Source organism: Passer domesticus, chromosome 14 (genome assembly GCF_036417665.1).
Source record: "Passer domesticus isolate bPasDom1 chromosome 14, bPasDom1.hap1, whole genome shotgun sequence".
Lineage (NCBI taxonomy): Eukaryota > Metazoa > Chordata > Aves > Passeriformes > Passeridae > Passer > Passer domesticus.
Window position 1 is genome coordinate 16936074 of NC_087487.1, and position 20489 is coordinate 16956562.

The following is a 20489-nucleotide window of genomic DNA, read 5'->3' on the forward strand; positions in this document are numbered from 1 at the left end:
CCTCCACCTTCCCTAACCCCAAGTCAGCAAATGCTGGAGTGCTTGGCAAATCCAGGGAGAGCCTGGGACTCAGAGCCCGCGGCAGCCCCAGCCGCCCTCGCCTGCTTAATTAAAAGACCATCAATGAGATGTTTAAGCACGGGGCCATCAGCGTTGCCTGATGAATACCGGACTGGCAGCCCTGGCGAGCAGGTTCCTCTGCACCTGAGCATCCCGCTGGCCCCGAAGGACGCTCCCAGATGGAACGTGGGGATGGGCAGGACACCACTTATCACTGCCGGTCACTTGCTGCAGGGAGCAGCCCGCTCCCTGTGCCCCTCCTCAGATGCCATCAGCTCACACTCGGCACAGCCCAGATCTCTCCTCTGGAGCCGTCTCGGGGTGACTCAAAGTTTGGGTCTTAAAGTTTTCTGCACCAGGCTGAGAGGAAAAAAAAATTAATAAAAAAATCTAAAAACTGTTCTCTCTTTTTGCATTTTGCTTTGGCTGGATCACCTCCTGCACCAGACTGAAGGCTGGAATTGACGATTTGAGATTTTTTCTGACTCCAGTGATTCAATGATTCTGTTGTTGTTATGATGTAGCACTCACACTTTCTGACATCAAGACAAATGCTGGCAAATTTCCAGGAGGTGCAGGGCAGGTTCAAAGCCACCCTGGATGTTCCTGGTGTGAACGGGAGGAGGCTGGGCTGGAGGCAGCTTTTCCTGAGCACCATCTCTGAGCCACTCTGTCCCATCGCTCAACACCGCAGCCTGAGATGCTCAGAAAATTAAATTTATATTTTTAAACAGAGCACAGACCATGTGGGTGCTTTCAATTTTGTTCTGGCAGCCTCCATCCCCTTCTCTAAACGTGCTCCTCCTCTCCCTGGTTTAGCCAGGGGATCTGATAGCTCCGAGCAGCATTTCATGGCTGGACTCGATGATCTTGAAGGTCTTTTCTGACCTTAACAATTCTGTGGTTCTGTAATTGCTCATAAACATTTTTTATTATTATTTTTCAATATTTTTTAGCTCTGAGGACAGGAAGATCAAGCGCACACTTCTCATCATTAACCCTTTTCTGCCTGAACTGAAAACCGCTGTCCTTCCCCTCTCCCTGGAGAGGCAGCAGTGGCTTCTTGGTCCTGCTGGGGCACTGCAGGGGAGATCCGGGAAAAACGGGATTTTTGGGATGCAGATTCAAGCTGCCAAGGGGAAAAACAGACTGGAGACTGCCCCAGGGAACCAGGGGGGCTCTTACCCCAAAAGCTGCTCCCTCCCCACGAGCGTGGAGAATTATTTCCCTCACAGGACGATTCTGGCATCCAAATGGCTTAATGGCAATTTTTTATATTATTATTATTATTATTATTATTATTATTATTTCAGAGTAATCATGAGTGTTGGGTATTTGGGAACCTACAAAGAGAGCTCAGCCCCTGCATATATTTTAAATTATATGCTGTGTAAGATGAACATGAGACACTGAGCGATTTCTCATCTCTGGGTGGTTTTAAATAGACAATAAAAAAACCCCAAGATAGTAGATAACATTTTATTGCAGAATATAAATTAATATCTGTTTAGCTAAGCAGAGAGCACACCACTCAAAAATTAAATGCTGGGCACCTAAAAAGCAATAGAATTATTAAATAACATAACTAATAATAAGGATGTCCCACAGAATTATCTCTGTTTTCATCATATGTAGCTCTTTGATTATTCAACTGTTTTATTTTCTTGCTTGAAAAAAACCCAACATAATTTTATTTAGTTATTTCCATATTAAAACACCTTGCCCACAAGCAAAATTAATTTTTTTAATGCATTGCTGAAATTAAGTTACATTATTTCTACCCCAAAAGTACCATATGTAAAAGTAGGAAAATTCCAGTGGAAAGAAACCAATATAATTGGTCTTTTATCTGCCATATTTTATTTGTGCTTCAGGACAGTTTTGCCATTTTCAATGGAAATATTTATCTGCTCATTTCATGAAGAGGCATTAATTGTAACTATTTTAACATTTTTAATAATAGTAACTTATTTGAATATTTGCTTTTTAAAAGTTAATTGTTTTAAGCACAGATTTAAAGTAAAACTTACAAACACTACAATCAATTTCTAGAGTGAAACCTCTTCATAAAGTGGTTGAGAATTGAATTGACCTGAGAACTGTACTGATAATTTTCTTTTTTTCACCAATAGAATTTTTTTTTTCTTTGTTTCCTTTGGAAAAATCCTGGGGTTCTCCAATTTAGGATTTTTCAGGGAATATCCAATAAGTGAAATTAAATCTGTTACATTTTCCAATAGGCTTCTGCAGAGGCTTTGATTGCTCACAAAGTTAATTTTCCTCTGAGAGTAACAGGGATTTATCTGAAAACAGGCCTTGAGGTAGGTCCAATTTCCACCTCATACCACGAGAGTAAATCAGGTGTAAGTGCTGCACCCAGTGGAGCAGTGTTTGTGTAAAACCACTGTGAGGAACACTGAAATGCAGCTTTTCCCAACAGCCATCCAACTGGAAACTTGATTTTCTCTGATTGACACCCTGGAATTTGTACCCCTTTATTTTTAAAACCTCCCTGCTATTTGCAGCCCCCAAATCTGCAAAATATGAGTTGTGGTGGCTCTCGTGGTGCAGGGTCTGTCCTATCCCCAGAGGGGCTCATCCTGTGATCTGTGTCTGTTCCACTTTAAAAAAATTAAAGGAATATTTAAAAGTGGGAAACTTTGTATAGTTTTATTAATACACCCTTCTTTTCCCCAATTGCATAAATTAATTTGTAAGTGAGGAGTCTGAAAAGTTTCTTTGAAGTTTAAAGAGTCTTAAAATTTAAAAAAACTTAAAAATTTCCCTTCCTCCCTTCTGAAACCTGAGCACTGCCCTTCCACAGCTGTATCAGCCTTGGTTAGGATTCTGATCACTGGGATTAAAGATTTTAGAGGTCTTTTCCAACCTAAACCAGTCCCTGATTTGATGATTCTCAGAATAATGTCTGGAAAACCCAGCTCTGAAATGTGATGCCAGGGAGAGCCAGAGCCAAAAGATAATCCTTGAATTCCCCAACCTGACTAAGTCACGGTGGTTTTCAGGAACTGTTTGCAGGATTGGCAAGATTTGCTTAAAGTATTATTTTGATTTTAAGTTTATAATGTCAAAACTACTGGCTCAAATGAAAGGAAAACAAACCCATGTTTTTCTGTACGATCAGGCAACATTTTCCCATTGTAGTTTTATTTTATGTATTTTTTATATTGTTTATACTCACAGAGCCACAGAATATCCTGAGCTGGGAGGGACCCACACTAAATTTGACATGATATATTTCTAATGTATTTCAAATATTCAGTATATCATATGGTAAATAAATATTTATACAATATAATAATAAATATATTACTTAGGGTTGCATCAAAAAGGGAAGTATGAATTCCAACACACTGCATTAGAGAAACTTTTAATAACTAAAAAAATAAAAGTGTAAACCTAATGTTTTTCAATTAATTTTCTTCTTTTAAAATTTTTTTGCAAGCAAATTAGTAACTTTTCAACCTGTTATGCATTTTTCCCATTGACTCTTGTGTTTCCTGATTGCAGCCACGACCAGGGTCAGAAACAATAAAATCCAACTAGAAGGGACAATTCCCAGAGCTTTCTGAGCCAATATTCTGTGCCTCAGAGGTTGGGATCACTCAAATAAAGATCAGGACGATATCAGAACTTTCAGTTCTTTATCCAAGCAGCCGAGGCTTTTCCAGCTGCCCCATCACAGCTCCACCATCATCTGGAGTTCTATCAGCGATGCTCATTCCTGCTTCACAGGCTATAATAAACACAGAAAAATCTGACGAGGTTCCATTTGAGGTTAAATGTTTCCATGAGAGAATAATTTCTGTTTATAATAAGAAAGAAAAAAAAAATAAGGAAAGAAAAAAAAGACCACTGCTCTATTTTTAAAACCTAATTTAGAGCTGGTATCCAAAATATCAGTCACAACAGAGCATGAATGAGGCGGGATTATGCTCCCTTCTCCAAGGTTTTTCATGGAAATGAGGGCACCGGGAGCCCCGCTGGGCAGGGGAGCAGCCAGCCTTTGTCCTGCGCCAGTGCAGGTGGTGCCATGGTGCCATGGTGCCATTGTGTCACCCCCAGGGGCTCCCGCAGCAGCAGACAGCCCAGGGCACAGCCTCCACATCCAGGGGTGTCCCTTCGGCCCTAAAAACTGGCTTTGTCCCACGGGAAAGGCAGAGCATCCTCCCTGCTCCCTCCCACGGGCTTTGGGAGCTCCTGTGGGATGTCACTGCTGGTGTCACTGCTGGTGTCACTGCTGGGTGCCTGTCACTGCTGGTGTCACTGCTGGTGTCAGTTCTGGGTGTCATTGTTGGGGTGTCACTGCTGGGGTGTCACTGCTGGGGTGTCTGTCATTGCTGGGTGTCTGTCACTGCTGGTGTCACTGCTGGGTGTCATTGTTGGGTGTCTGTCACTGCTGGGGTGTCACTGCTGGGTGTCATTGTTGGGTGTCTGTCACTGCTGGGGTGTCACTGCTGGGTGTCACTGCTGGTGTCAGTGCTGGGTGTCATTGTTGGGGTGTCACTGCTGGGGTGTCACTGCTGGGGTGTCTGTCATTGCTGGGTGTCTGTCACTGCTGGTGTCACTGCTGGGTGTCATTGTTGGGGTGTCATTGCTGGTGTCATTGTTGGGTGTCTGTCATTGCTGGGTGTCTGTCACTGCTGGTGTCACTGCTGGTGTCATTGTTGGGGTGTCATTGCTGGTGTCATTGTTGGGTGTCTGTCACTGCTGGGTGTCACTGCTGGTGTCACTGCTGGGTGTCACTGCTGGGTGTCACTGCTGGGGTGTCACTGCTGGGGTGTCTGTCATTGCTGGGTGTCTGTCACTGCTGGTGCCACTGCTGGTGTCACTGCTGGCTGTCACTGCACCCGAGGGGAGGAGAAGCGGGACAAGGGGATGAAGTGCTATGCCAGAGGTTGGGAGGGATGAGCCTGCACTGCCGGGGGGCTCCCCAGGGCCGTGGGCAGGTGGGAATGAGCAGCTCCTGCCCAGGGGAGCAGGCTCCAGCCCCAGGATGCCTGCTGCAGCAGCAAACGTGGCCATTTGCCAGCCCCAACAAGGGACCAGACACATCCCCGTCATTGCCACAGGGTTGTGGCTGCTTGGAGCGGGACATCAGCAGGGTCCTGGTGGGGAAAACGCTGCTGCACAGCCCGGGGAAGGCAGGACAAGAGCTGTCACTGCCTGTCCCTTCGGCTGTGGCCTGGGCTGGGTGATGGGCAAAGCCCAGCCCTGGAGCACTGACCCTCTGAAAGGCACTGAATGCATTCCTCTCCTGCAGCAGCAGCAGCAGCAGTGCACTGGCGGGTGATTTTCCCCAAGGTCCTACCAAAAGTCCAAGATAAAGCTGAGCAAAGCTCTGGGGCTGTGATCACCTGCTCTCCTCCCTGCCTCGGGCTGGTGGCTGCCTTTCCTGCCCTCTCCTTGACTCCAGTGGATTTTTAGGGCACTCAGGGAAGAAAACTTCCATAATTACAGGCACTGATGTGTTAAGAGCACTCCAGATGCTTTCCCCTGGTTTTGCATGGGAGCAAGCAGGCATGCATGGTTTCTTTTTTTCCTAAATCATGCGGTTATTTGGAATTTAAGTATTTCTGCCCACGGAGCTGCTCATCCTGTTTTTGTGCTGTGTTGTTTTTGAGCCATAGGCTGCAGTCTCTTGTCAGTAAGGAAACAATGGAATGACTTGCTTTTGTTCCTTTTCAGAGGATACCAGAGCACTGCAAAGCGCCTTTTAGAAGCGTGGCTTTGCTCGTGCAAGAGGGTCATTAACATGTTTCAAGGCCAGGCTGGATGAGCCTTTAAACACCCTGGTCCAGGGGAAGGTGCCCCTGCCCGTGACAGGGGATTAGAGATGAGCTCTGAGGTCCCTTCTAACACAAACCATTCTGGGATTCTCTTCCTCTGCGGCTTAGAAAATCCAAGCAAGACAGTAAGAGCTGACTTTAACCTTGCTGGATGGACAGAGGTGTCCTGGGCAGCCCAGCAGGTCCCACCAAAACGAGGGAGAGCTGCTGCTGCCAGGACTGGCAGGACAGAGCCCAGACCAAAGGCACAGACTGCCTTGCTGCTCTGCAGCCACCTCAGACACGAGGCTTACACTCACCCTCTGCAGGAAAAACCCACACGAGTGCAGCTGGAGACCACATTTTACTGAGGAATGGAGAAATCTCAGACAATTCCAGCACGCTGGGCCTGCAGAAGGCAGCAGCAGAGGGTCCTGGGGGAGCAGGGGAGGAGGCCCCATCCCTCCAGCCTGGCTCTGGGTCCCAGGGGTTTTGGGGAAACCGCAGCCCCGGTTATCGAGCACTGACATGAAAGGCTCCGGTTCTGGAAGTTTTGCTGTCGTGGAGCCAGATAGGCTCAGAAATGTGAAGCCAAGGAGGCAGAATCAGACAGGCAGAAAGTGCCTTTGAGAGCTGGCAACCTGGAAACCCTGTCCCTGGGGACAAGTGCGAGGCTCCTTCCTGCTGAGGAGGAGCAGAACGACCGGGCTGGGGGGGAACTCGGGGTTTTTCAGCCCAGAGGTGGCACCACCAAGAAAATGAATTAATTTAATACCCCCTGCAGTGTGTTGCCATTCCTCCTCCCAGAGAGATGTAGCTGGAAGAGACCAACTCGTGTCAAAGCCTGAAAACATTCAGGAATTACAGGTGTTAGGGTTTCCTTCTGGGAAAACAAAGCCCATTTGGTACAGGGGAGGTCTCCAGACAGGATGGAGCTGCCAGTTCAAACAGGCAGCGAGCTGGGGGAGGCAGGGAGTGATTTGGGACTTTTGAGCAGTGTTTAAATGTCATTAGATGTGGCTCTGTTTTAAACAAGACAGGTCACTGGGAAAGTTACACCCAACCCAGTTTGGGACTGGAGAGATCCCATCTGCTCTGCAGAGCACCCCCACACTCCTCTGTGTTAGCTGAGGGCCCAGGCTCCCAAATCCTTTCCCCCCAAAAACCCCACACACAAGCTCTTCCCCCTCCCATCTCCCAGTGCCCACCAGTACACGCTGGGGCCAAATCCTGGGCTCCCACCAGGCCTGGCAAAACTGGATCCTTCTACAGGCAGATTTAACACTTCCAGGTGAAAAGGCTTGAAGAGTGGGAAACAGAAAGATCCTCAGCAATTTCCTCAGTTTTACAACTTTTTAATTGGATGGCATTGATTATTTCAGTGATGAAGTGTATTTGGAATATGGAGACAACACAAAGGCATGAATGAAGATTAAGTCTTGCTTCCAGCCCCAGAAAATGTTAAAAAGAGTTACCAGAGTATTTGAAAATATTTTTAATAGTTTGGAACAACTAAATTTAGCTAAGCTGCAGATAGGCCTCTCTTTATTACAGCCAGAGTTACTATGGCAACATGCTACAATTATTTATCGCCATGACGATCCACTGGAGATTTTTTAAATGCATTATCTATTTTTGTTTGCATTGTCATTCCTGCCAGGGGAGGGAAGACACCAATTTGGTGCTCTGTGAAATGGTCAACATTTCACCCCAGCCATGGCAGGGTGGAGGCTGGGGGAGATTTTAAATTGAGCAGCAGGAAAAGCCAAGGAAAAACCTCTATCAGGATTATATTTTCCCCCCTTTTTTTTAGTCTAAAATAGGTTACTGTTTCTAACTGACAAGTGAATAAGAGCTTGTTCTTTGCCAGTCTTCCTCCTGACTGCTCTTTGATAATCTGAGATACCAGAAACAAATGGGAATGAATGAGTTCTGCAACACCCAGGAACTGTTATTATCTCTGCCACGGGGAGAGGGAAACGCGGACGAGCTATATTAGGCAACTCCTCTAAGGTCACATCAGCAGGCAGCGATAAGAACGTGATGAGGACCTGCTTCCCTGGCCACATCCTCCAGTGCCACCACCCCAGCGCCGCTGTCACAAGCGCTCTGCGTCTTTATTATGTGCACCAGCTCAGGGGAAATTGGAAGAGCCTGTCAATCCCTGGGCTGCAGGAGAAAGGGAGGGATATCTGCAAAGTGCTGCCACTGCATTTGTTTGGCTGTGGCAGCAGAGGAGCTCCACCAGCTCACCAGTGCTCGTTTTAGGCGCCGGGTGGGTTTGGCTGCCCTCGCCCAGCCCACACCACAGGGCCGGGTGCTCCCAGCTGGAGATGTCCTGGCCTGGCAGAGGCACAGCAGACCTCCCTCCACCCCAGGGCACGGTGTGTGGGTAACCCTGTCTGGAAGCCACCACCATGTCCCTGTACCCTCTGCGGGATGATGCTTGAGCGGCGCGGACGTGCCTGGGGAAAGGTTGGTGGATATTGCTCTGGCACATCCCAATAATGCTCTGCTGGTCCTGTCCAGAGTGATGGTTAAGTAATCCTGAGGAGGACGTGGAAAGAGCTCCCTTTGTGACTCTCTGACTAATGAAAAGCCCTTTATATAATCCTGCAATCAGCTGCATGGGGCTGTGGGACGGGTAATTGGGCTACGAACGGGCTCCGTTTACGGGACATTATGTAATTTACCGTTCTGTCACCGTCCGCTCCCAAAACTGTGACTCTTTCTCCAAGGCTCACATTTCCAAGTAATCATCGAGACTTGGCCCTTCTCGTCTTGTATCATGAGCAGGATCTTCACAGGTGCAGCTGGTTTGGATTGAACTTGACTCTCCTGTGCTCTAAGGAGAGCGAGAGGCAGCCCCTGCTGGGACAGTCCAGATTTTGGCTCCTGTGCAGCACGTGCAAGATCCTTCTTCTTAGAGGGGGTTGTTTTTCAAGCAACACATCCCATAAAAGCAGCCGTGGGACTTGCTGTGCCTGAGGGGAGCCAGGCAGACATTCCTGGAGGGTACCACTCTATTTATGAGATCATTTCCAATAATCTTCAAGGGCTCTTGCTGCAGGACAGCACAACAAGGCCAAAACCACTGAAGAACATAAAAACAAGGGATGCTTCCTTGCCAGGCCTGCTCCTGAGGTGACAGTGGCCCACCCCTGGCACAGGCTGTGGCACAGACTCTCCTCTCTGTCAGAGCCATGCATGGTGCTGCCTGCAGATCCCCCATCACATCCCATGGCAAACCAACAGAGCTGCAGCAAGCCCCAGAGCACTCCTGCTGCCGTGTGAAAAGTGCCTGAGCAAAGTGAGTTTGGGGACTGCTGCTTTAGACCAGAGACACTGACAGTCACTGATTTAACACTTTTCCTCCACCTTCCAAGGCTGAGCCAGTGCTGTGGAGATCCACTCTCTTGTCTTCTCCCCTGACTAAATGAAGCACAGGTCCAACTACAAAATCCCTGGTGTCTGCTGATAAAAGCCTCAGAGGTGTTTGCATAAAGCCTGAGCACAACCAGCTCTGTGGCAGGAGCAGTTGGTGGGTAATGCCTGGGTTGCACTGAAAACCAATCTGCTCTCCATCTGGCAGTGGGAATATCACTGGAAGGAAAAGGAGGCAGGACCAGAACTGTTAAGACCTCCAAAGTTCATTGCTGCTGCAAGAGTCCATGAACAGGGAGAACAGGAGCAGCTGCCAGCGTGGTTTGAGGCCCTGAGGATGTGGGAGGTGAGCTGGAGAAATTGGGTTTTCCCTGATCCTGCAGGTTTGTGGCCAGGATGGGGACAGGGTGAGCACCATCCCTCTGAGGCTGATGCCCAGGGTGGCTTGGGGGCCCTTTTGCAATGCACACCATGACCTGAAGCAGCAGCACAGCCCTGTGGAAATGGGGACTCAGCAAGTCCCTCCGTCCCCCAAATTCCTCTGCTCCTCTGTGGGAGCTGAAGATGCAGGTAAATTGCATTTGATGTGTTTTTTAGGACAAGAGAAAAGCTTTGAGGAATTAGACCCTTGTACTAAGCACTGCAAATATGCAAAGCAAAAGGCAATTTCTCTCCCCAGCTACAAAAATGGGTGGAATTGCAACAGAGAGGTGAAAACACACATATATTCAGTGATTTTTCACAGGCCACACAGGGTGTTTTTGTTGCTCAGACTATTTACTGATGTGAAAAACAAAATCCTGCTTGTAAAATCAGACACACAGAGTTTGGAAAGGTGTTTTCTGAGAATTAAATCTGGTTGACATCCTGAGCCAGTCCTTGCAGACACCACTGTGTGGAATGCAGGAGGACAGATCTGGTTTTAGGCCAGGTCTGTGGGATTACAATGAGCCTCTGATGTTTCCCAAGTGATGAATTATTTCAAGGAACAACCTGGGCGATAGCAGCCCCCGTGTCACGGTGGCAGGGTGAGAGAGGAAGACTTTTAAATGTTAATTAGCAGGGAAGAGCTGTCTTGCAGACTAACCACAAAGATCTCCGGTGATGGCAGGAGGCAAAGGAGAGCAGCAGAGCATTTCATTTGTAATGCATGGTTTTATTTCACCTTGGAGATCCTCTCATTGATGGGTTTGTCAGGCAGATAATGAGACTGCATTGCTTTAGGGTCCCTGACTGCAAGGTGCTTAAGCACAAAAGGAAGCCCCTAGGAAACCTCCTGGCAGGGGGCAGGAAGCCTGGCATGGGCAGGGAGCAGGGAAGAGGTGACAGGAAAAGCTGTACCTGCAGGCAGGTGAGAAAGAGCAGAGGCTGAAGGTGCCCAGTCCCAGCTGGGCAAGGGGAGGATGAAAGGGCACAGGGAGGATGAAGTGATCCTACAAAGGTAAGAAAATGTTGAGCTGGGTGATGGGGCCAGTTTGAGCTCAAGTGCTCCTTTCCATCATTTCCTTTTTTCATCCCACTCCTGTGCCAATGCCATCAGGAGAAATTCCAGCCCTTCCCATCTCCTCTTTTGGGAAGTGCACAGAGCTGCTGTGGCTCTCCCACTTGGGAAAGGGATTTGGAAACGTGGCCAAGCCAGGGTTCCCCTCTGCCCAGCCCCAGTGTCACCCTGTGCTCTGAGGAGAGCAGATGGGCTTTAACTGGAATGCCGAGTGCCAAGTGCCACTGCAGCTGCCCAGGGCAGAGCTCCATCCCCGTGCTCTGCTCTGGGCTCCTCCCTGGGTGGAGGGGCTCACCTCTGCCCAGGCTGCCCCATGAGGAGCATCACTGGGGTGTGGGGTGGAGCCATCCTCCCTCCTGAGCCAGGGCAAACACCTCTGCCTTTGCTGGGGCTGCAAAAACCACCCATCTCCATTCCCTCCTAAACTGGAGGAGTGACTCCACTCCATCACAAATTACTACACTGACATTGGAAGGGCAAAACACAGTGTCAGAAAGAATGAAGCCAAATGTTGATGCCTGAATCTTTCTCTCTAACTAACCATAAATTTAAAAAAAAATAAAGTAAACCATGGGCAGAAGCACCAGCTGATAACGCGTGCTGGTGCTGCAGGGACAGCAGCTGCATTTTGCTCAGTTTCACAATTTTTCAAGTGTTTTTGATCCCAGGAGGAAAAGGGCAGTATAACAGTAAGATTTCTTTGTCCACCTGTCTGTCTGTCCATCTCCAGAGCACGGTCTGAGTGTGCTTGTTCCTGCAGTTAAGGGGATCTGCAGTTACAGCACTCCTGCACATTTAACACTATTTCCAAGTCCCTCTTGACTTCCTTTTTCGTCCTTCTTCAGGGCTATGTTTAGATTCCAATTTCCAATCTCCTGGACTGAGATTGTTATTAAAATGCAGCACTGGTAATGCTCCATGCATCCCAGCACAACAAACCACTGCAGGCAGGCGCAGCACGGGGAGAGGAGGGCTCGGAGTGACCACAGAGTGTTTAAAAAACATCCAGTCCTGCTTTGCATAGATCTAAGGGCTATTCCCATGTATTATAGACAAATATGGAAATGGGGAAGGGAGGGATAAGAGTGTGATCTGCAGAACCAAACAGAAGGGCTATAATTAATCAGGTAATTGCAGTATTTGCGTGGAGTGTCTGTAAATATTACCTCTAGTTCTAAGTACGGTACTTTGGACCACGTATCTTATCGTGGAGCAGCCCGTCAAACAGCAAACACATCCACTTGACTGGAATATAATGAATATTAGGTCAGCCAAATGCAAACTGACTAAATTAATTTGTAGTTGTGTACCAAGTGATGTTGTGCGATAATTTAATGAAACCCTTCAAATAAATATCCGCCGGGGAACAGCGCCGAGGAGCAAGCTGGGGGTGTTTGGGGGTGTTTTTGGGGTGGTTTTAGGTATGTTTTCAGGTTGTTTTTGGCAGGTTTTTTGGGGATGTCTCAGGGGTATTTTGGGATGTTTCAGGGATGGTTCTGGGGTGTTTTGGTGTATTTTTAGGGATGTTTTCAGGGGCATTTAGGGGGTGTTTTCAGGTGTACTCTCAGGGGTGTTTCAGGGGTGTTTTCGAGGTGTTTCTGGTGGTGTTTTTAGCATGATTTTGGGGGTGTTTTTGGGGATATTTTAGGTGTGCAGGGAGGGATCACTGGGGGCTGTGGGTACAGCAGGAGGTCCTGCAGAGCAAACAGGACCGAGGGGGATCTCACAGAGCACACGGGGCTGAGCAGAGACCGTGGTGGTGGCTCTGCAGAGAGCCTTGGACCTCAGAGCTGCTCCTGGAGGAGCCTGGATGGGACAGCCAGGCTGGGCTCAGCCCTCTGGAGCGAGTGTGACGCTGGTGGAGCTCCATGGGTGGCCCTCGGCCCCCGTGGGTTGCCCTGATGCTGCTGGGCTGTGCTCTCCCTGGAGAGCTGCTGGCTGATGGGAGGGTGACTTGGAGCAGGGTGACAAACCACTCGGTCCTGTGAGACATGCCAGCCCAGCAAATGGGTTTGAGCCCTCCTGTAAATGTTTTGGTTCCTCAGTCAGATCATCTGGGGACTCTGAAAAACAAAACGCTATTTCTGCTTTTTCCATATCCCTCTGGTTGCTTTTCTGTTTGGGCAAGGGCAAAATAAGCACTGAAACAGCTCATTTGAGAAGCCACAATGCCTTGATCCCAATGGGAATCTGGGGGCAGAACAAGCCCTTTTTGAAGGGGTGTCTGACGTCTGGCATGGGAGGGATGCTCCAGCCCCCACAGGATTGGGATTACTCCCACAGAAAAGCACAGCTGAGGGATGGGGTGCTCAGAGCAGACCCTGAGCAGTGCTGTGGGGCTGGGGCCACCCTCCTGCAGCAGCAGAGCCCGGCCATGCAGGGATCCTGCTGGGAGACCCCCAGGGCACCTGAGGGCACTGGGGGCTCAGCCACCTCAGCAGCAGCACGGGAGCTCTGCAGGGTGGAACCCCAGCAGTGGGGATGAGAAACCAGTGGGAAATGCTGGTCCTAATAGTGCCATTCCCCTGAACACCCCAGTGGCAGGTGGGGACCCTGGTGTCCCACAGGCTGCTGGGGTCTCAGCCTGTAACCCTGCAGAAAGCAGAGCCCTGGGCTGGAGCTGCTCTGTCCCGGAGCTGGTGGATGTCCCAGCACAAAGCTGGCTCCCACAGCAGCCAGAGCTGCTGCTCTGTGGTGGCAGCAGCAAGAGGGGGAATTCCTCTGACCAGAACAGTGCTGGTGCTGCATTCCCAGGGGAGCAGAGTAGCTAACTTAGTGATGTTGACATAAGAGATGCCCTTGAACTGGGATTATAGGACACATGCTGAATTTATTGGGAAGGGGTTTATTAATTTGCCCACATGATGTGTCACAGGACTGTCTGCTAAGTTTACATCAGCTATTCACAGTGATATCAGGCGCCCTTTATCAGATCTGCATCAGTCACCTCGGAGTGAGACCACAGAGGAGCAACTGCTAAGGGCTAATAAAGACAGAGCTCCCGTGGTGATGGCTGCCAGTAAATGAGAGCCGTGTTTGGGGTGCTCCAGTCAGCCCAAATCCAGGCAGAGAGTCAGACACACAAGTGCTGGAAAGGTCAGGCAGGGTCATGCCAGCACAGGCTGAGCAGGAGCTGCTTGGGGTGCAGTTGTCCCATCTGATGATCCAGCAGATGTTCCACCAGGACAGGCTGGAGCAGAGGCACAGAGGGCCCTTGCTCCTCCTGAGGGGGCTCCACGTCCCCTCTGCTCCCCTGGGATGTGGAGGATGTTTGTGCACTGGGATGCCAGAGGGGTTCCAAGGGTCCTTCCTGCAGCTCCAGGACTTGTTGCTAGAGCAGCCAGGCTGTGGGCAGAGCTGGGCTGAAGGCTGAGGAGCTACAGGCTCCTCTCAGCTATGGGGGTCCTGCTCAGCAGGGCCCAAGGGGTGCAGGGGAAGGCAAACACAAATACAGGGACAGGCATTGCAGCAAGGCTGCACTAAATGCAGCCCCTGCCACAAAGGAGGGCCCAATATTAATTCTCCAACTCATTATGGAGAGAAATACCCTCCTGTATCACTACGGGATGAGATAAGCACCAGCACAGGATAAAAGAAAAATTAAGCACATAAGGATAGAGAAGGAACTGAGGAGCTTTTCCAGCATGAATGCACTTACCCCACGCAATGGGGGTGTCCCTGTCCCCACACAACCCAAGGCTCCACCATCACCAGAGCTGCTGCATTTTGGCTGGTGGCTGTGGGTATCCTTGGCAGCTCCAGCCTCTACATTTACCCACTTGGCAGGAGGATTTGTGGGGTAAGGCTGGAGCCACGTTCCTGAGGTGGCCCTGGAAAGTTCTCTTCCTCCTCCTCCTCCTCCTCCTCCTTGCCTTGCTGCTCAGCTGCAGGGGCAGGGAGGGGAGGATGCTGTGGAAGGCTCTCCAAAAAGTGCCCTGGAGGCAGAGAGAACCACCTCAGTGCAGAGCCTGCCTGTGCCAGCCCGGGCAGAGCCCTCATGACATCAGCTCCCAAGCAGCTCCACAAGGCTCCGAGGAGACCCTGCCTGTGCCATGGAGGGAACCTGCTCTGCCTGCGGGATCCACGCTGCACAGCAGACAGCCTGGAACCTCAGAGGGACTCTCTGCTCTGTCCCCAGAGCCCCTGGGACCCTGCCTGACACCCAGCTCCCTGCCAGGGCACAGGAGATGCATGAAGGTGACCCTCACCTCAAGCAGCACTGGCCTAACAAAGGCCAAGATCACTCCAGGATGGCATTTTTGCTAACTGGGGATTTTATACCAATTTAACCATTCCTTCACACCCAGCTGAACCTGCTCCTTCTATGTGCACCTGATTTACACCACAGCACCCATGATCAGAACTGGTCCCCACCCTGGGAGCCAGTTTGGTACCAGGTCTGCTGATGCTGACCTGGGGGAGCCCCAGGAGCCTCAGGAGCATTGCTGGGGTTCACACTTGTGATGCTCCCCAGGCTCCCTCAGGAAGGAGCAATCCCAGGCAAGTTCTTTTCATTCCCTTGCTTCTCTAAATCCTCCAAACCTTGTGTTCGAGGCTGTCATCAGGCTGACTGTGAAATGGCATCCAGCTAACCTGGCTGTGAGCACCTGTTTGCAAACGTGACCGTGCTGACTCTGCCTTGGGGTGTTTCCTAAACACAGCCAGGAGAGTCCAGACTCCCAGCCCATCACCCCAGCGTGGCAGCAGGCTTTGCTGGGAGCCTCCTGCCAGGGAGCAAGCCCTGCCTGGCTGCAGGCAAGGACCTACAAGCCCACAGGAGCCCAGGACAGGTGTTCCTGCTGCTCCCACTTGTGAAGGCATTGCGAAGTGTGGGAGGGTGCCGGAGACTCTGTAATTATAGCCTGTGAATTTAAATCCCACAGTTTGCAGGAGTTCTGGGATATTTCATGCAGCGTAAGCTCAGCAACACCTTCGTGACAACATGAGGACTCATAAGTTTGTGCCTCGCTGTAGCAAGGTGTGAGCGAGCGTTCATTAACCCTCACACCACCAATGATGCTTTCTGGAAATGATGGGGAAAGAGCCAAGAAAAAAAGAGGAAAAGGTGAAGGAAAACACTCAGAGGTGCCTTTGTTAGCTGCAGAGCTCAGGGGAGGCTTTTGAATCACAGAATCATGGAATTCTAGACTGGTTTGGGATAGGAGGGGACCTTGAAGATCACCTGGTTCCACACCCTGCCACGAGCAGGTTCACATTCCACTAGATCAGGGCGCCCAAAGCTCCATCCAGCCTGGCCTTGGCTTGGCTATTCCTGCTTCCCTGCTTGGGTTTGTGTCTGCCTCTGAGCATGAAGCAGTAAATAAAGGGAGAGGTTCTTGTTATCACTGTGAAATTTCTTCACCCAAATTAATCTCTGCTGCAAATACAGACATACAGCTCCTGCCATTCTGCATTAACCCCCTCATTCTCATCTCCCTTTTTCAAAGAATTCCCTTGAGTTTAGGAGGGCTTATATTGGGCTCCCAAACTGAGGGACAGCATCAGGGATTGGAATCCTTCACCCTCTGGATCTCAGCTTGCCTCCCACTGGGGAGAGCAGCCGTGCTCCACGGGTTGCTCACTAATATGTGCAAAGCACTTGGGGAGGCTGATGATTTTCCAGCCGTGAGTATTAGTTATGCACATTGTTTAGCATTGCCAGTTACCTCAGCATGTTTATTTAATAAATGTGTCAGTCTGCACTGCTTCAGAGGCCCTGTTTGCCTCCTGCAGCCCCAGCCATGCTCTCCTTGCCCCTCCAGCCTGGGGCACAGCCTCAGCACCCCACAAACCCCTCGGTGATGCTCATCACCTGCAGTGCTCCTGAGCTCTTCAGAATGCACTGGGAGCCTTGGTGGAGTGAATTCCCACTGGCTTGTGGCAAATACCACTGAACTGTACCTTCTCCACCTGAGATTTCCTTGCTGAACCTGAGGCTGAGGCTCAGGCTGACCCAAGTCTGGAAGTCCTTCCTTCACTCTCACCGTAACTCACAGAGCCAACAGGCTGTTTCCTCTGGAATAATAAATATGCCTTGAAAGAGAGGTGAAAACAGGGCCAGAGAGTGCTGGGAGCACTGGGGCAGGCAGTGGCACGCTCCTGTTGACTCCCCATCGGTATCAGAGCAGCTCTTCCTGCTGAGCACTGCCCCAGGCCTCGGATGGGGATGTGGGGACACATTTCTGGGCCCAGCCGGGTGAGGGAAGCACAGGTAGGGCAGGAACACCAAGGTGAGGTCTTTTCCAACCTCAGAAAGAAACAAGGACTGTAACTAAGGAACGTCATTGCACAACACTTTGTCTTAAGTGTTTTTGCTCTCCCTGTCCTCAGTGGATGGGGTGACCAGCAGATGGGAAGTCTGACTGAGGAGGGACACTTCTCCATTCCCAAAACTGCCTGTAATTGGGTTTTAAATTCCCAAGTGACAGTGGAAAATGCTTGTGAATGAGATACAGTGATAATTTACATGTACCAAAGCACCAGCTTCTCACACAGCTGTGGGTTTTCTAGAAATTGGAAAAATTTAATGTCCTCACATTTCTGCTCCTCTGTCAAAAATGACTGTGAAGTTCAAGAATGACTGTGGGGTATACACAGACAAACTTTCCATCCATGACCACAGAAAGAAGCAACAGCCTGCAACAGGCAGGTGAAAGTGCTGGGTGAGTGATGCTTTTAGTGTGAGCACATCCTTCTGTGAGAATCCTCAATACACCCAGGAAATGCCAAAAAAATACATTTGAGCTTGAGCTTCTCCTCAGCCCAGACACGAGCACTTCAGACTGGTTAGTCTTTAGAAATAGCTGGAAAGTTGGGAGACATTGGGAGGTTTTCTAGTGTAGCTTGGTTGTACTCAGCACTTCAGCAAGGTCGTGTCACAGATAAATAGATATTTTCCCCACCATGGCTGGCTTTGCCTTTCACTGCATTCACTGCATTCATGAGAGCAGAGAAGCAGGTCTGAGCCTCCTGCCTGGGTGAAACTCCATTGACACGGGTTATGAGACTCACACAAATGAGAGCAGAGTTCGACCTCTGGCTTTGAAGTATCCTTGTCCCAACAGATTTATCACCGGGGCCACACGAAGGCCTTGAAAGAGAGGAAGCAGTTCTGTTTCACAGCCCTTTCTTCTCCAAAGTTTGTTTGCAGCTGTCCTTTTATTATTATCTTAGCTCCAGCGATTACACATGTGGGGCCCCTCATGCTTTGAGGGCTTTTTGCTCCGACAGAATCCCAGGGCTGTTAATGAACAGATTATTTTAAAATAAAAAAATCACTTGTTTAGTGGGTTTAGCTGGTTGTGGCCCCGGTATCAGATTTTAGTTGAGGACTCATAATTAGTCACTGCAGAAGGATGGCTGAGTGGGAGGCAAAGGGTTATGAGGGAAGGCCGGAGAAAGGAAAGATACGTATCATTAAATAAAAATGTGACCACCCATGATTACAAGTGTTGTAGTCCTCCTTTTAACAAGCACACACCGTACTTTCATTAACCCGGGCCTGCCTGAATAGCAGCCTGTCTGGCCGGGCGGGCAGGGATTTTGTAAAAGCTGGCCCTAATGACAAAGACAGGCCACCTACCCTGAACTTTTCTCTATGACTTTATTCTTCAGCAGTGCTCAAGTGTAAATAAACTTGTTTACTCCCATCAGGATGGTAATGAGAACGAAGCCTTATTTGTTTCTCCACAATGACAAAGTAATTTGTGCGTGGCCCACAGGGGGAAAGGGGGGCAGCTCTGCTCTGTGGTCCCTCCACAGGCAAAGTTGCTGCAGTCAGTGTTTTCCTTTGCTCTTCATTGTGTGCCACGGGTCAGCGAGGGAGAACTTCCCATCCTCAAGCTCACACGTAGAGCTGGGGAGCGGAGAGCAAAGAAAACAAGAGCAGTAAGTGAAGTGAGGAGTCAGACCAGCCCATCCGGGAGGGAGACAGTGACTAAGTGAGAGGGAAGGGGAGTTACCTGGTCAGGCCTGTGAGTCACTATAGAAAATGTACAGAGCGGCACAACCTGGTGCTTGCTTGGGTTTTTTCCACTCAGACCGGTGTCTCTGGGGCGTTAATGAATCACAGCAACAGCACGGGGAGGATGTATGCAAGGGGGAAGGGGAACTGAGGCAGGCCAGGAGAGGGAGCAGCTGGCACTGCTGAGGGCCAGGAGCGAGGGGACAGGCTGGAAGGGGCCAGAGCCTTTCCAGGAAAGATGAGAGTGAAGTGAGGGTGTACTCGTGGGTGGCTGAAGCTGACTAAAGCTTGCTGTGACAGAAAGGGCCCCTTCTGGCTGCACTCACCCTCCGTGTGTCCCACGGGCTCTCCCTTCCGAGGGTTTGGGCAGCCTGGCAGGTGAGGACCTGACAGATGGAAATCAATCCCTTCATTTTTTGGTACGGTTTGTTTTCAGCTGATCACACTGAACTGGAGAGAGAGCATGGATGGGAAAAGATTTGTTTCAAATGTTAAAACAAGTGGTTTATAACTGGATTTTTTTTAATTGTTGCTGGAACTAAGAGCAGGGATGGGGTAATGTGGTCCCAGCTCACTGTACCCTCAACAAGGCAGGCAGTGCAGATTCAGCTGGTGTTTGTTAAAAATGTTCTTTTTCAGAAAGTTACAAATAATAAGTTTAGAAAAATAATTTGGAAAATTGCAAACAACCACCAATCCCCCCCAAAAAAATGACAAAACCAAACCAGAATTGAAGGAGGGGCAGCCCAGACAAAATATCCCTTGGCAGAATCCTCACAAACCCTTGTCATCAGCTCCAGGCTCCTCTTCCAGAGCTGGGAACGACAATGTGTGGAGAAACTGGAGAGGATTTTGCAGGAGACCCACCCTGTGGGAAGCAGGTAGAGGAATGAGGGGTGGGGAACTGGAGCCCAGTTCCTAGATGCAGCAGTGGCCAGAGCTGTGCAGCGATTCCCGAGTACAGATGGATTAGCAGAGCTTAGGTGTGTCTGGAGCACAGCAGGCGCTTGGAAGGTGCTGAGGCACTCGGCAGGGAGTAGAAATGTGAAATCCCTTAGGCCCTAGCGTGTTACATTCCTGAGCTCCAGACAAGTATGTGGTTTTACCCTGCCACAGCACCGGGGTGCAGCCTGCGCAGAGGGCTCTGCACTCACAGTCAGGAGCAGGAGCTGGCCTAACTGCAGGGCCTGGAGGGGATAAACACCCCTGACACGGGTAGTTTAGCAGCACAAATAGTGTCTCCTAAAAGAGCTTTGGGGGGGGCCTCACATCCAAGGCAGCACTGGATCCCCAGCTCCCCCCCCAGCTCTCGCCTGGCTTTGTTCTCCTGTTGCACCTGAAGCGTGTGGAGCCATTCCTTGTGGCGAATTCCCTCCATTTAGCCTGTGCAAATCAGGCCATTGAGCTTTCCAGAATGTATTCCCTGCCTGACTGCAGCTGTGGAAGCCCTGCCCAGCCTTCCCTTGGTGTCGAGGTGACCCTGCAGAAGAGCTGTCCACAAGGCCAGGGGCACACGGGGACCTTGCTGCCGCATCCACGGGCACGGTGACACTCACAGCTGTGACTCCCAGGCAAAACAGAAACAGTTAACCTGGGTAATAACACTTCTCTCTTCTGTAGCACCTTCCTCAAGCACCTCAAAGTGCTTTTCAAACATGAATGCGTTAAAGCTTTGCCGCCCTCCTGATGGAAGCGAAAAGGAAGGCAAAACACAGCTCAGCGATGCTACACAAGCTGGAAAACTCTCCAAATTGTTTCCATGGGGACTGGAGCGCAGCCCTCTGCTAACAGCGGC

General features: G+C 49.9%; 1 long non-coding RNA gene across 2 annotated transcripts; it reads right to left on the reverse strand.

Moving 5' to 3' along the window:
• Nucleotides 1–18318: 18318 nt before the first annotated feature.
• On the reverse strand, nt 18319–20007 carry LOC135280944 (uncharacterized). Of its 2 annotated transcripts, XR_010347743.1 has the most exons (3): nt 19477–20007; nt 18693–19144; nt 18319–18586 (listed from the first exon to the last, which is right to left on the reverse strand). It is a non-coding gene; the product is annotated as an uncharacterized LOC135280944 (long non-coding RNA). The 2 variants fall into 2 exon arrangements; XR_010347742.1 differs by having other exon boundaries at nt 18693–20007.
• Nucleotides 20008–20489: the final 482 nt, after the last annotated feature.